Source organism: Hyla sarda, unplaced genomic scaffold (genome assembly GCF_029499605.1).
Source record: "Hyla sarda isolate aHylSar1 unplaced genomic scaffold, aHylSar1.hap1 scaffold_270, whole genome shotgun sequence".
NCBI classification, from domain to species: Eukaryota; Metazoa; Chordata; class Amphibia; order Anura; family Hylidae; genus Hyla; species Hyla sarda.
The window spans coordinates 286,330-300,155 of NW_026609396.1; the positions used below are offsets into that span (position 1 = coordinate 286,330).

Here is a 13,826-nt window from a genome sequence, read left to right on the forward strand (position 1 = left end):
TGAAGGCGCCTCAGACCGCTGGGGTGCTTTCGCAGGTGGTACTTCAGCTTGCACTACACCCACTCTCCCCGCTACACGGTCAGCCCACGATCTAGCTACACTGGAACGGAGACTGCAATCTTTAAAGGCATGGCCTTCTTCACCACAAATGTTGCAGACGATTTTAGCACAGTCCTTAGAAACATGGCCTTCTTGATTGCACCGACCACAGCGAACTGTAGTGTCCGTGCAAACTTCCATAGTATGTCCGAATTTCTTACATTTCCTACAAAAAGTAGGCATCTCGGGATAAAACAAATAGCCCTTATCCCGACCGATAGAAAAGTTGGAGGGTGGATGACACAACCCTCCAATGCCAGTAGCATCCTCCTTCATTTTCACAAAAAACTTATGTTTCCCCGTCCATAGGTCTTCTGAATTCATCACCTTATGGGAATACTTAACAGAACTGCAGTATTTCCCCAAAAAGAGCTCAATATGGGACACAGTCACAAAGGGATTGTGCATACACACAACTAGAGGAATATCGCCTCCAGTATACAACACTGTGACCGTGATCCCATCAAGCTCAGCAAGGTCTTGATTGCTTTTCAGCTTCTCAAAAAGATTCTGGCATGCATAAGCAGAGTCCAGAGTTAGGATGAAGCTGCCCTTCCGAGGATCTCTGAGACAGACGATGTTCTCTTTCTTCACCCCAAGAAGCTTGTAGAGAGTTTCTTTCACAAAATAAGAAAGTTGGACGAGTTCTTGCTTGTCTTCATCAACATCAAAGCGAAAGGAAAAACGAATCCGCGTTTCACCGGATGTAAGGTAACGGATGCGAACACCCATCTTGTCGATCGCCTTTTCGGTTCCTCGTAGCAGCCCCCCTTGGAAAAGGTAGGACAAACTCCCAGGATCCTCCTGACCAGACACTTGATCTAGCCAAAAGGCCGAGAAGCGATAACCGTGAAAGGGGCGGGCCCAACAAGGTCCCCTTCATGGGCACTATCACTGCTTGCTGTCAGGGAGGCTGCCAGACAATTTTCCATGCACACTCTGGGCTGGGGGGCAGTCAACCACCAGTACACACAGCAGAACCTAAACCCATACCATTATTGCTAAGCAGCAAGACAGGGGCCCATTGCACTCCCACGGGGCCTTTTTAAATGCAATCCATAACCCGGATTTGCCAGGAACCCTTCTTACTCCTCCTACTTGCATGTGACACTGGGCTTAGGATCTGCATAGGAAACACACACACAAGCACACACCTACCTTTGTTGCCTGCAGATGCCTCCTTGGCTGTCCCCAAACGGTATCAAACCAACACCCACGGGAAGCTGTAAGCATAGAGGACATGCCTGCACCCCATTGGACTTACCTGTGTGGGTTAAATCCGGGTTATTTGACAACCTATGGCGGTGATGGTTCTGCTCAGGCAGAGCAGTGCTGATGCTCCTCATAAAGCTGTCGCTGCTGTGAAGGTTCTAGGTGACATCACAAATCCCTATGGTTACATACACAACAAAGCTGGGTTGTTGTTGTTTACACTCTGCAAGGCCTGTGGAAGTGAGTGACATCATAGCACTGTAGTTCTGAGGGTTCAAGATGGATGCAACAATCTCCTGTTGCTTCTATGAAGGCCGTAATAGACGACATCACCAAACAGCTCCATAGTCACATACACAGCAAAGGAGAGATGTTGTTTACACCTAGTGATGTCAGTGGTATTGAGTGACATCACAGCACAGTGCTAAGGCTCCTGGGCCTGGACACAGCAGCGGCTGCAATATCTCAACGGAGAATACGTTTATATCTATGTGTGTGTGTGCGCATATATATATATATATATATATATATATATATATATTTCTCCGCCGAAATCACTTTTAAACCCATTTCCACCTTTTTTTCCCTTCTCTTCCTCTTACTTTTTTTTCACGTTTTTTTACGTTTTTCTCCTTTTCGCCTCTTTTCTGGGCGTATTATTCTTCTTTTTCTTCTTTTTTTTCGTCTAATGCATACCCCATCAGTGCAGCAATGCTTATTCAATACCGCCAGCAGATGGAGACACTGGGGGATAATTTTCTAAGGATTTATACTGATTTTTCCTGTCTGAATTTGTCGCACAGAAAGTTGCAGGCCAATTATGTGTGACATTTCTGCGACTTTAGCTTCTAGAGCATTTTTACAACATTATACATAGGTGCTGAATACATAAAAAGCGACTGTTCAGCGACAGACAAGTCGCATCGGCTGAAAGTAGGCCAGAATGTCAGTCCATGTTGGAGCAGGTTTAGATACAGTCTAAAGCATAGATCTCAAAGTCTGTGCACAGAATTTAGCAAGGGCCTCGCACCTTCTGATGCATCAGGTAGGTGCACAATAGCATAGCCTAACCCTCTGTACTTTGGTCTATATTGATGCGGGACATAGACAGCCAGCTGATGACCAATCCATTAGTGCAATGGATGGCTGGAAGCATTTGTCTTTGCCTTTGCAATACCACAGAAGCAATGCATGGTCAATGTACAGCAATGACACACCTGTGTGAACAGCCAGGAGACCCCCCCCCCCCCCCCCCCATGTTATGTTACATAGTTACATAGTTAGTACGGTCGAAAAAAGACATATGTCCATCAAGTTCAACCAGGGAATTAAGGGGTAGGGGTGTGGCGCGATATTGGGGAAGGGATGAGATTTTATATTTCTTCATAAGCATTAATCTTATTTTGTCAATTAGGAACATTCAGCACCCACCCGCTATCAAGGCAGCTGCCTATCATGTCATGCCCTACCTGCACAGGTGTGCTGGCTACTCAAATGATCCAATTAAGGAGGCCATTTAGTCAGCAGCAGCAGAAGTCCTGTGCCTGGACGCTCCAACAGGGGCCAGACACAAGCAGAAGCAGAAGCAGCAGAAGCAGCAGCAGCACCACCTTTTGTTTTTTGGCTGCAGCAGCAGCAAGGCCCACAGGGCTGGCTAGCTGGCTAGCCAGCAAGCAGGTAGCAATGAAAGTAGGAATCTTTCTTTTTAACCCTGTAAGGGGGTGGTGCACTGTACCCGAAGATACTGCCATATCGGGTCAATGCATAGGGCGACGGAAGCAAGCTTCGAAATCGGCCCCCGTTCTCAAAAATCCATTTAATATATGGTCCCCAGATAGGGGACGTATCAGATATTAAACTGATAAGAACAGATACTACACTTGATCTTAGCCAAAAGGCCGAGAAGCGATAACCGTGAAAGGGGCGGGCCCAACAAGGTCCCCTTCATGGGCACTATCACTGCTTGCTGTCAGGGAGGCTGCCAGACAATTTTCCATGCACACTCTGGGCTGGGGGGCAGTCAACCACCAGTACACACAGCAGAACCTAAACCCATACCATTATTGCTAAGCAGCAAGACAGGGGCCCATTGCACTCCCACGGGGCCTTTTTAAATGCAATCCATAACCCGGATTTGCCAGGAACCCTTCTTACTCCTCCTACTTGCATGTGACACTGGGCTTAGGATCTGCATAGGAAACACACACACAAGCACACACCTACCTTTGTTGCCTGCAGATGCCTCCTTGGCTGTCCCCAAACGGTATCAAACCAACACCCACGGGAAGCTGTAAGCATAGAGGACATGCCTGCACCCCATTGGACTTACCTGTGTGGGTTAAATCCGGGTTATTTGACAACCTATGGCGGTGATGGTTCTGCTCAGGCAGAGCAGTGCTGATGCTCCTCATAAAGCTGTCGCTGCTGTGAAGGTTCTAGGTGACATCACAAATCCCTATGGTTACATACACAACAAAGCTGGGTTGTTGTTGTTTACACTCTGCAAGGCCTGTGGAAGTGAGTGACATCATAGCACTGTAGTTCTGAGGGTTCAAGATGGATGCAACAATCTCCTGTTGCTTCTATGAAGGCCGTAATAGACGACATCACCAAACAGCTCCATAGTCACATACACAGCAAAGGAGAGATGTTGTTTACACCTAGTGATGTCAGTGGTATTGAGTGACATCACAGCACAGTGCTAAGGCTCCTGGGCCTGGACACAGCAGCGGCTGCAATATCTCAACGGAGAATACGTTTATATCTATGTGTGTGTGTGCGCATATATATATATATATATATATATATATATATATATATATATATATTTCTCCGCCGAAATCACTTTTAAACCCATTTCCACCTTTTTTTCCCTTCTCTTCCTCTTACTTTTTTTTCACGTTTTTTTACGTTTTTCTCCTTTTCGCCTCTTTTCTGGGCGTATTATTCTTCTTTTTCTTCTTTTTTTTTTCGTCTAATGCATACCCCATCAGTGCAGCAATGCTTATTCAATACCGCCAGCAGATGGAGACACTGGGGGATAATTTTCTAAGGATTTATACTGATTTTTCCTGTCTGAATTTGTCGCACAGAAAGTTGCAGGCCAAATATGTGTGACATTTCTGCGACTTTAGCTTCTAGAGCATTTTTACAACATTATACATAGGTGCTGAATACATAAAAAGCGACTGTTCAGCGACAGACAAGTCGCATCGGCTGAAAGTAGGCCAGAATGTCAGTCCATGTTGGAGCAGGTTTAGATACAGTCTAAAGCATAGATCTCAAAGTCTGTGCACAGAATTTAGCAAGGGCCTCGCACCTTCTGATGCATCAGGTAGGTGCACAATAGCATAGCCTAACCCTCTGTACTTTGGTCTATATTGATGCGGGACATAGACAGCCAGCTGATGACCAATCCATTAGTGCAATGGATGGCTGGAAGCATTTGTCTTTGCCTTTGCAATACCACAGAAGCAATGCATGGTCAATGTACAGCAATGACACACCTGTGTGAACAGCCAGGAGACCCCCCCCCCCCCCCATGTTATGTTACATAGTTACATAGTTAGTACGGTCGAAAAAAGACATATGTCCATCAAGTTCAACCAGGGAATTAAGGGGTAGGGGTGTGGCGCGATATTGGGGAAGGGATGAGATTTTATATTTCTTCATAAGCATTAATCTTATTTTGTCAATTAGGAACATTCAGCACCCACCCGCTATCAAGGCAGCTGCCTATCATGTCATGCCCTACCTGCACAGGTGTGCTGGCTACTCAAATGATCCAATTAAGGAGGCCATTTAGTCAGCAGCAGCAGAAGTCCTGTGCCTGGACGCTCCAACAGGGGCCAGACACAAGCAGAAGCAGAAGCAGCAGAAGCAGCAGCAGCACCACCTTTTGTTTTTTGGCTGCAGCAGCAGCAAGGCCCACAGGGCTGGCTAGCTGGCTAGCCAGCAAGCAGGTAGCAATGAAAGTAGGAATCTTTCTTTTTAACCCTGTAAGGGGGTGGTGCACTGTACCCGAAGATACTGCCATATCGGGTCAATGCATAGGGCGACGGAAGCAAGCTTCGAAATCGGCCCCCGTTCTCAAAAATCCATTTAATATATGGTCCCCAGATAGGGGACGTATCAGATATTAAACTGATAAGAACAGATTTTTTTTTTTTTTTTTTTTTTTTTTTTTTCTTTTTTTTTTCCTCAGTTACAGACTATTGTTCAAGCGATCATCAGGTCACCTACCAAAACTCATCACTTCTAAACAAAGTCTGAAAAAACATCATGCGGAAAAATATCTCAATAAGAAAACTATAAGAGAAGCACAAATTCAAAACCTTGATCAGGATACTTACAACTTTCTCCATTCCTTGTATCTCCAAATCTTTTCAGCCTCTTCCTCTCCCATTCTCTTCTTGTCAAATAGAAAAATAATAAACAACCTTCCAAAAAAAAGTCTCTTCAACTCCCTTGGAGAAATATACACATTTTTAAAAACAAGCAGGTTTCTAGAATCCCATAAAACTTCTTTAAAAACAGAAAATACAATCCAGCTTTCACGTGTGTCCTCTCTCCTGCTAAAATCCTGACCAATAAAAATCTTCTCAAAATTAAAATCAACATATCCCGTGATTGCAGAAAAAAACCTCTGTAGAAGCATAAAAAATTCTCTTGCATAAAAACAGTTCCAAAATAAGTGCACTGTATCCTCCCTGCCTCCACAACCCTCTCTTGGACATTTCTCGCTCACTCTTATTCCTCGTCCATTCAGGAAAGCTCTGGTTGGGAGGCAGCCATGAAAAGTCATCCAGTTTACATCTCTCTGTCTATTCGATAATCCTCTAACATTAAAAAGATTCCAGATCTTCACAGACTGAGCAGTAGTGCAGAATGGTACTTCATATAATCTCTCATTTTTTCTTATTTCATTTTCAATTTTCTTTTTCTCAGGTTTTCCCAGGGAACTCAAACCAAATTGATCACTGAAAGACCCGAGAACCACATAGAAGGTAGGTATAACTTGCGCTATTGGTCTCCTCAGATCCTTCTCACACCAGCCCCATTTGGAAAACAACCATCCTGCCAAATACCTGCTCATGTCTGCCACCCAATTATTGCACTGAGACACTTTATAAATTAAAAGAAAGTAATGAGTCTTTAAAAACAGATTAATATCCGGGAAATTATATCCGCCTTTCTTCACGCTCTTCATCACTTCCTCCCTCTTCATCTTTTCCATCTTTGAACCCCAGAAAAAAATAAACAACTTCCTTGTCATCCTTCTGGTCCATAATTTGCCGGGTGGGAAAACCATTGCAGTATATAATAGTAGTGGCAAAATTACTACCTTTAAAATCAGAACTTTACCTTTAAGGGACAAGTTTCTCAATTTCCAAAAAGATAATTTCTTCTCTATCTTCTCCTCCAACTTCTCATAACTTTTCCCTCCTTTTAGATTTTTTTCAAAAACAACCCCTAACACTTCAATATCTTCCTTCTCATCCACGCCATCCACCACCACTTTTCCTTGCTTTCCAAAATTACTCAATTGGCACTTCCCCCAATTGACTTTCATACCAGCAATACAACAAAAAATCTTTACATGCAAATTCACTCTATTAAGATCAGCTTGGGAAGTGCAAGTAAAAACCACATCATCCATGTAACTTAAAACCTTCAAATTCCTTCCATTACTTCCCGGGATAAAAACACCACTCACACATTTGTCCTTCTGTACATTTTTGAGCAAGGCCTCAATGACACAAATGAATAAAATTGGGGAGAGTGGGCATCCCTGTCGTACTCCTGATAAAATATTAAAACCCGGCCCCACATGTCCATTGACTAAAATCTGACTTGTTGCCCCATAATAAAAACTTTTAATCACAAACAGTAGCTTCTCAGGAATACCCATATGCTTTAAAACCATAAACATAAAATCATGAGCAACTCTGTCATAAGCTTTTTCAAAATCAATGGATTCCACAAAAAGTGCATTCTTATTAAAATTACTATAATAAATAGAGTCTCTTAAAACTAATAAATTATCAGTTATTCTCCTATTTGGCACTGCACAAACTTGGTATTCTCCAACAAGGTGCTCAACTATGTCACTCATCCTGTTCGCCACAATCTTTGCAATGATCTTATAATCTGTATTCAATAATGTGATCGGCCTCCAGTTTTTCAAATCTCTTTCATCACCTTTCTTATGTATCAAGGTAATAACTCCTTTCTTCATAGACTCCGCTAAAATACCTGAGTTAAAAACATATTGCACCACCCGTGTAAAATCTTGCTTTAAAATATGCCAAAAAACTGAATAAAACTCAAAGGGGAGGCCATCACAGCCCGGTGTCTTCCCTTTCGCTGTCTTGTCCAGAGCCTGCTTGATCTCCCCTTCACAAACTTCCTCAATTAAAAATGCACTTTTTCCTTCAGGGACATTATTCTCTAAAATATTACAATAATCATTCATCTCCGTCTCACTGGCTCTGCTCTTATTACTAAAAAGTGTTTCATAAAATCTGCCAATCTCCTTCACCATCTCATCACCAACAACTTCCCCTGTAGGAGTTAAAACAGACTTAAAAACACCCCTAGCATTAAAACATTTTTTAAAGAAATATCTTGTACATTGTTCATTTTCCTCCAAATGTTGAACTTTGGATTTAAAAACAATATTTCTACCTCTTTCCAACAACCTGTTCTTCATCTCAATTTTCACCTTCTCAATTTCCTCCTCCACCTCCACACCAACATGTTTAAACTTAAAGATAGTTTCTAAACGTGAGATAAGCCTTTCATAACCCCTCCTCTTTTCTTGTGCCCTCCTTATGCAAATGAACTTAAAATACTTAGCAAACTCACTTTTTGCCCAATCCCACCAAGCTAAAACATTACTAAAAACAGATTGTTTAGAAGTACAAGATAAAAAAAAATCTTTAAAACCGGCCATTACTTCTTCATCTTCTAATAGACTTACATTTAATTTCCAGAGCCCTCTACCAAAATGAAAGGACTCTGCAATACTTATTTCTGCCGACACCATCTTATGATCTGAGAAAGTTGACATCATTTGATTGCACCGGACCACCTTAATCCCCTCAGAGACAAGAATGTAATCAATCCGGGATTTACAGCGGCCACTATCTGATATATAGGTGTATCTTTCATCAGTGCTAACCATCAGTCCCACATCAGAATAATGTAAGTCTTGTATAATTTGGTTTAAAACATTTGAAGTAATATCAGTTCTAACCTTAGCAGAGCTCTCACGATCATTGACGGATCTAATGCAGTTAAAATCACCAACAATAATAGTACCATCACGACCAGGAATAAAAAGTTTAAGAGACTCTAAAAATAACACACGTGCCTGTTTTTCTGCTGGCGCATATACATTAAAAACTCTCATTCTCTGGCCTAAAAACTCAAAATTTAAAACCATACAACGACCTGGTACTAAAACTTGGCAATTTAAAACTTTAATGTCCCTGTTACACAATAAAATCCCCACACCTTCATTTTTATTCTCTGTGCATGTAGACCAAAAAGACTGCCCTCTCTTCCATTCATCTACATAAGGTGCAGACTTAATTGCACACTCCTGTAAACAAAATATATCTCCCTTCACATTCTCCAAAAAATCAAAAACTGCTGCTCTTCTGATGGTTGTTCCTATACTCCGAACATTAAGAGTAGCCACAACCAATGCCATTAAAAAGGAAAGAAGGCAATCCCTTTTCTTAACATCCATTTTAACTAGAAGTTAGTATTCTGACCTTCAACCTTCCTTAGCAGCATCCCATAGCAATCAGGCGACCCCACTTGAGAGTCCCTGTCCATCATTTTCTCACCTCCATACACAGGATCCGTCTGATCCCCTGACCAACTCCCTTTCTTACACCTTTTACTTTTACCTTGAAAGCCTCCATTTGCATCTTCATCTTCATCTTCCCCCTCCTCCTCCTCCTTCTCCTCCTCTTCAGATGTTACATTCTCCTCCCCACTAATCACCCTCTGCCCAGGTGTTAGGGATCTCTCACTCTCATTCTCCTGAAACTCCATCCCCTCCTCCTCCCCCACCACTGGGTTTGGGCATTCAAAATCCTCAATTGTTTCTTCACATGGGGGAACCTCCCTACACACAGTCTCCACACTCTCCACCACTTTCTCTTTTTTCCCTTTACGTGCTTTCTTCTTACTGACCTCAGTAAACTCTTCACCAACACCAGTCTCCTCACAATGCACACCAGTGGAGTCACCCTCCTCCCCTTTTCCAGATTTTTCCTGAGTATTCATGTGCTGCACTGTCACACCTGCTGCACTCCCTTTTACAGAGTTCTCGTCAATCACCTGAGTCACCTCAGCATTCACACCAAAAACACGTGGAAATGGCCTTTCTCCTCTTTCCTCTCTTCTATTTCCTGCTGCGTCAGCATAGCTCATTTTCTTTCTATACCATAAACTGCATCCTCTAGCCAAATGCTCCTCACTACCACAGATATCACACGTTTTCTTCTCAGTACATTCACCCGAGTTGTGACCTGATTTCCCACAATTCCTACAGCATACTCCTTGCTCAGGGCAAGACTCCTGTACATGTCCATAAGCGTGACAACGTCTACAGTACTGCAACTGTCCTTCATAAAAACAAAAACCTCTTTCTCCTCCAATAGAAAATACCTGTGGTATACTCTTCCTTCCCTCTTCCATTCCTTCGTCCTTTTTAAATTTTACAACAAATTTCCTTTTACAATTAAAGTACCCATGTCTGTTCTTGAGTCTTCCAAGAAATTTAACTTCATCACAATATCGGTACAAAAAATTGGTCACCATCTCATCCGAAACCTTCGGGTTGTACATATGGACTATAACAACCTTAGACATATTCATGAATAATGGCTCCACTTTCACCTTACTCATTATAGCTGGCTCATTCCTCCTCTTCATCACTTCTAAGTCCATGTAGACCCTCTGGCAAACCTCAGAATCATAAAAGGTTATATCGTAAATCCCTTGCCTAGGGAAGTCTTGCATAGCGATTACATGCCATACCTGAAGGTACTGGAGCTTGCGAAGAATCTCCAGCACAACTTGATCCAATCCAATCGTCCCCCGGTGTTCGCCAGGAACGTAAATCCGCACCGTATCCTCGAGTCCTCGAGTCCTCTCTCCGCTCATTTTTGCAGGTTAAGATACCCACTATCGCAACCCAGTAACAATCCAGGGCCCCCCGCAAAAGAGGGCCCCGATCACCACCCCTTCCGACTCCTACCCTGCCCGGTAAACCGCACAGGATCGAAGCCAAAAGGCCGAGAAGCGATAACCGTGAAAGGGGCGGGCCCAACAAGGTCCCCTTCATGGGCACTATCACTGCTTGCTGTCAGGGAGGCTGCCAGACAATTTTCCATGCACACTCTGGGCTGGGGGGCAGTCAACCACCAGTACACACAGCAGAACCTAAACCCATACCATTATTGCTAAGCAGCAAGACAGGGGCCCATTGCACTCCCACGGGGCCTTTTTAAATGCAATCCATAACCCGGATTTGCCAGGAACCCTTCTTACTCCTCCTACTTGCATGTGACACTGGGCTTAGGATCTGCATAGGAAACACACACACAAGCACACACCTACCTTTGTTGCCTGCAGATGCCTCCTTGGCTGTCCCCAAACGGTATCAAACCAACACCCACGGGAAGCTGTAAGCATAGAGGACATGCCTGCACCCCATTGGACTTACCTGTGTGGGTTAAATCCGGGTTATTTGACAACCTATGGCGGTGATGGTTCTGCTCAGGCAGAGCAGTGCTGATGCTCCTCATAAAGCTGTCGCTGCTGTGAAGGTTCTAGGTGACATCACAAATCCCTATGGTTACATACACAACAAAGCTGGGTTGTTGTTGTTTACACTCTGCAAGGCCTGTGGAAGTGAGTGACATCATAGCACTGTAGTTCTGAGGGTTCAAGATGGATGCAACAATCTCCTGTTGCTTCTATGAAGGCCGTAATAGACGACATCACCAAACAGCTCCATAGTCACATACACAGCAAAGGAGAGATGTTGTTTACACCTAGTGATGTCAGTGGTATTGAGTGACATCACAGCACAGTGCTAAGGCTCCTGGGCCTGGACACAGCAGCGGCTGCAATATCTCAACGGAGAATACGTTTATATCTATGTGTGTGTGTGCGCATATATATATATATATATATATATATATATATATATATATATATATATTTCTCCGCCGAAATCACTTTTAAACCCATTTCCACCTTTTTTTCCCTTCTCTTCCTCTTACTTTTTTTTCACGTTTTTTTACGTTTTTCTCCTTTTCGCCTCTTTTCTGGGCGTATTATTCTTCTTTTTCTTCTTTTTTTTCGTCTAATGCATACCCCATCAGTGCAGCAATGCTTATTCAATACCGCCAGCAGATGGAGACACTGGGGGATAATTTTCTAAGGATTTATACTGATTTTTCCTGTCTGAATTTGTCGCACAGAAAGTTGCAGGCCAAATATGTGTGACATTTCTGCGACTTTAGCTTCTAGAGCATTTTTACAACATTATACATAGGTGCTGAATACATAAAAAGCGACTGTTCAGCGACAGACAAGTCGCATCGGCTGAAAGTAGGCCAGAATGTCAGTCCATGTTGGAGCAGGTTTAGATACAGTCTAAAGCATAGATCTCAAAGTCTGTGCACAGAATTTAGCAAGGGCCTCGCACCTTCTGATGCATCAGGTAGGTGCACAATAGCATAGCCTAACCCTCTGTACTTTGGTCTATATTGATGCGGGACATAGACAGCCAGCTGATGACCAATCCATTAGTGCAATGGATGGCTGGAAGCATTTGTCTTTGCCTTTGCAATACCACAGAAGCAATGCATGGTCAATGTACAGCAATGACACACCTGTGTGAACAGCCAGGAGACCCCCCCCCCCCCCCCCCCATGTTATGTTACATAGTTACATAGTTAGTACGGTCGAAAAAAGACATATGTCCATCAAGTTCAACCAGGGAATTAAGGGGTAGGGGTGTGGCGCGATATTGGGGAAGGGATGAGATTTTATATTTCTTCATAAGCATTAATCTTATTTTGTCAATTAGGAACATTCAGCACCCACCCGCTATCAAGGCAGCTGCCTATCATGTCATGCCCTACCTGCACAGGTGTGCTGGCTACTCAAATGATCCAATTAAGGAGGCCATTTAGTCAGCAGCAGCAGAAGTCCTGTGCCTGGACGCTCCAACAGGGGCCAGACACAAGCAGAAGCAGAAGCAGCAGAAGCAGCAGCAGCACCACCTTTTGTTTTTTGGCTGCAGCAGCAGCAAGGCCCACAGGGCTGGCTAGCTGGCTAGCCAGCAAGCAGGTAGCAATGAAAGTAGGAATCTTTCTTTTTAACCCTGTAAGGGGGTGGTGCACTGTACCCGAAGATACTGCCATATCGGGTCAATGCATAGGGCGACGGAAGCAAGCTTCGAAATCGGCCCCCGTTCTCAAAAATCCATTTAATATATGGTCCCCAGATAGGGGACGTATCAGATATTAAACTGATAAGAACAGATACTACACTTGATCTTAGCCAAAAGGCCGAGAAGCGATAACCGTGAAAGGGGCGGGCCCAACAAGGTCCCCTTCATGGGCACTATCACTGCTTGCTGTCAGGGAGGCTGCCAGACAATTTTCCATGCACACTCTGGGCTGGGGGGCAGTCAACCACCAGTACACACAGCAGAACCTAAACCCATACCATTATTGCTAAGCAGCAAGACAGGGGCCCATTGCACTCCCACGGGGCCTTTTTAAATGCAATCCATAACCCGGATTTGCCAGGAACCCTTCTTACTCCTCCTACTTGCATGTGACACTGGGCTTAGGATCTGCATAGGAAACACACACACAAGCACACACCTACCTTTGTTGCCTGCAGATGCCTCCTTGGCTGTCCCCAAACGGTATCAAACCAACACCCACGGGAAGCTGTAAGCATAGAGGACATGCCTGCACCCCATTGGACTTACCTGTGTGGGTTAAATCCGGGTTATTTGACAACCTATGGCGGTGATGGTTCTGCTCAGGCAGAGCAGTGCTGATGCTCCTCATAAAGCTGTCGCTGCTGTGAAGGTTCTAGGTGACATCACAAATCCCTATGGTTACATACACAACAAAGCTGGGTTGTTGTTGTTTACACTCTGCAAGGCCTGTGGAAGTGAGTGACATCATAGCACTGTAGTTCTGAGGGTTCAAGATGGATGCAACAATCTCCTGTTGCTTCTATGAAGGCCGTAATAGACAACATCACCAAACAGCTCCATAGTCACATACACAGCAAAGGAGAGATGTTGTTTACACCTAGTGATGTCAGTGGTATTGAGTGACATCACAGCACAGTGCTAAGGCTCCTGGGCCTGGACACAGCAGCGGCTGCAATATCTCAACGGAGAATACGTTTATATCTATGTGTGTGTGTGCGCATATATATATATATATATATATATATAT

At 43.8% G+C, this 13,826-nt stretch overlaps 2 non-coding genes and 1 pseudogene across 2 annotated transcripts; all 3 read right to left on the reverse strand.

Annotated features, from left to right (window-relative positions):
• Positions 1-3,030: 3,030 nt before the first annotated feature.
• Positions 3,031-3,221, reverse strand: LOC130325037 (U2 spliceosomal RNA). Its single transcript, XR_008869921.1, has one exon. It is a non-coding gene; the product is annotated as a U2 spliceosomal RNA (small nuclear RNA).
• A 2,094-nt stretch (positions 3,222-5,315) lies between these two features.
• LOC130325105 (U2 spliceosomal RNA) lies at positions 5,316-5,538 on the reverse strand (annotated as a pseudogene).
• A 7,197-nt stretch (positions 5,539-12,735) lies between these two features.
• Positions 12,736-12,926, reverse strand: LOC130325038 (U2 spliceosomal RNA). Its single transcript, XR_008869922.1, has one exon. It is a non-coding gene; the product is annotated as a U2 spliceosomal RNA (small nuclear RNA).
• Positions 12,927-13,826: the final 900 nt, after the last annotated feature.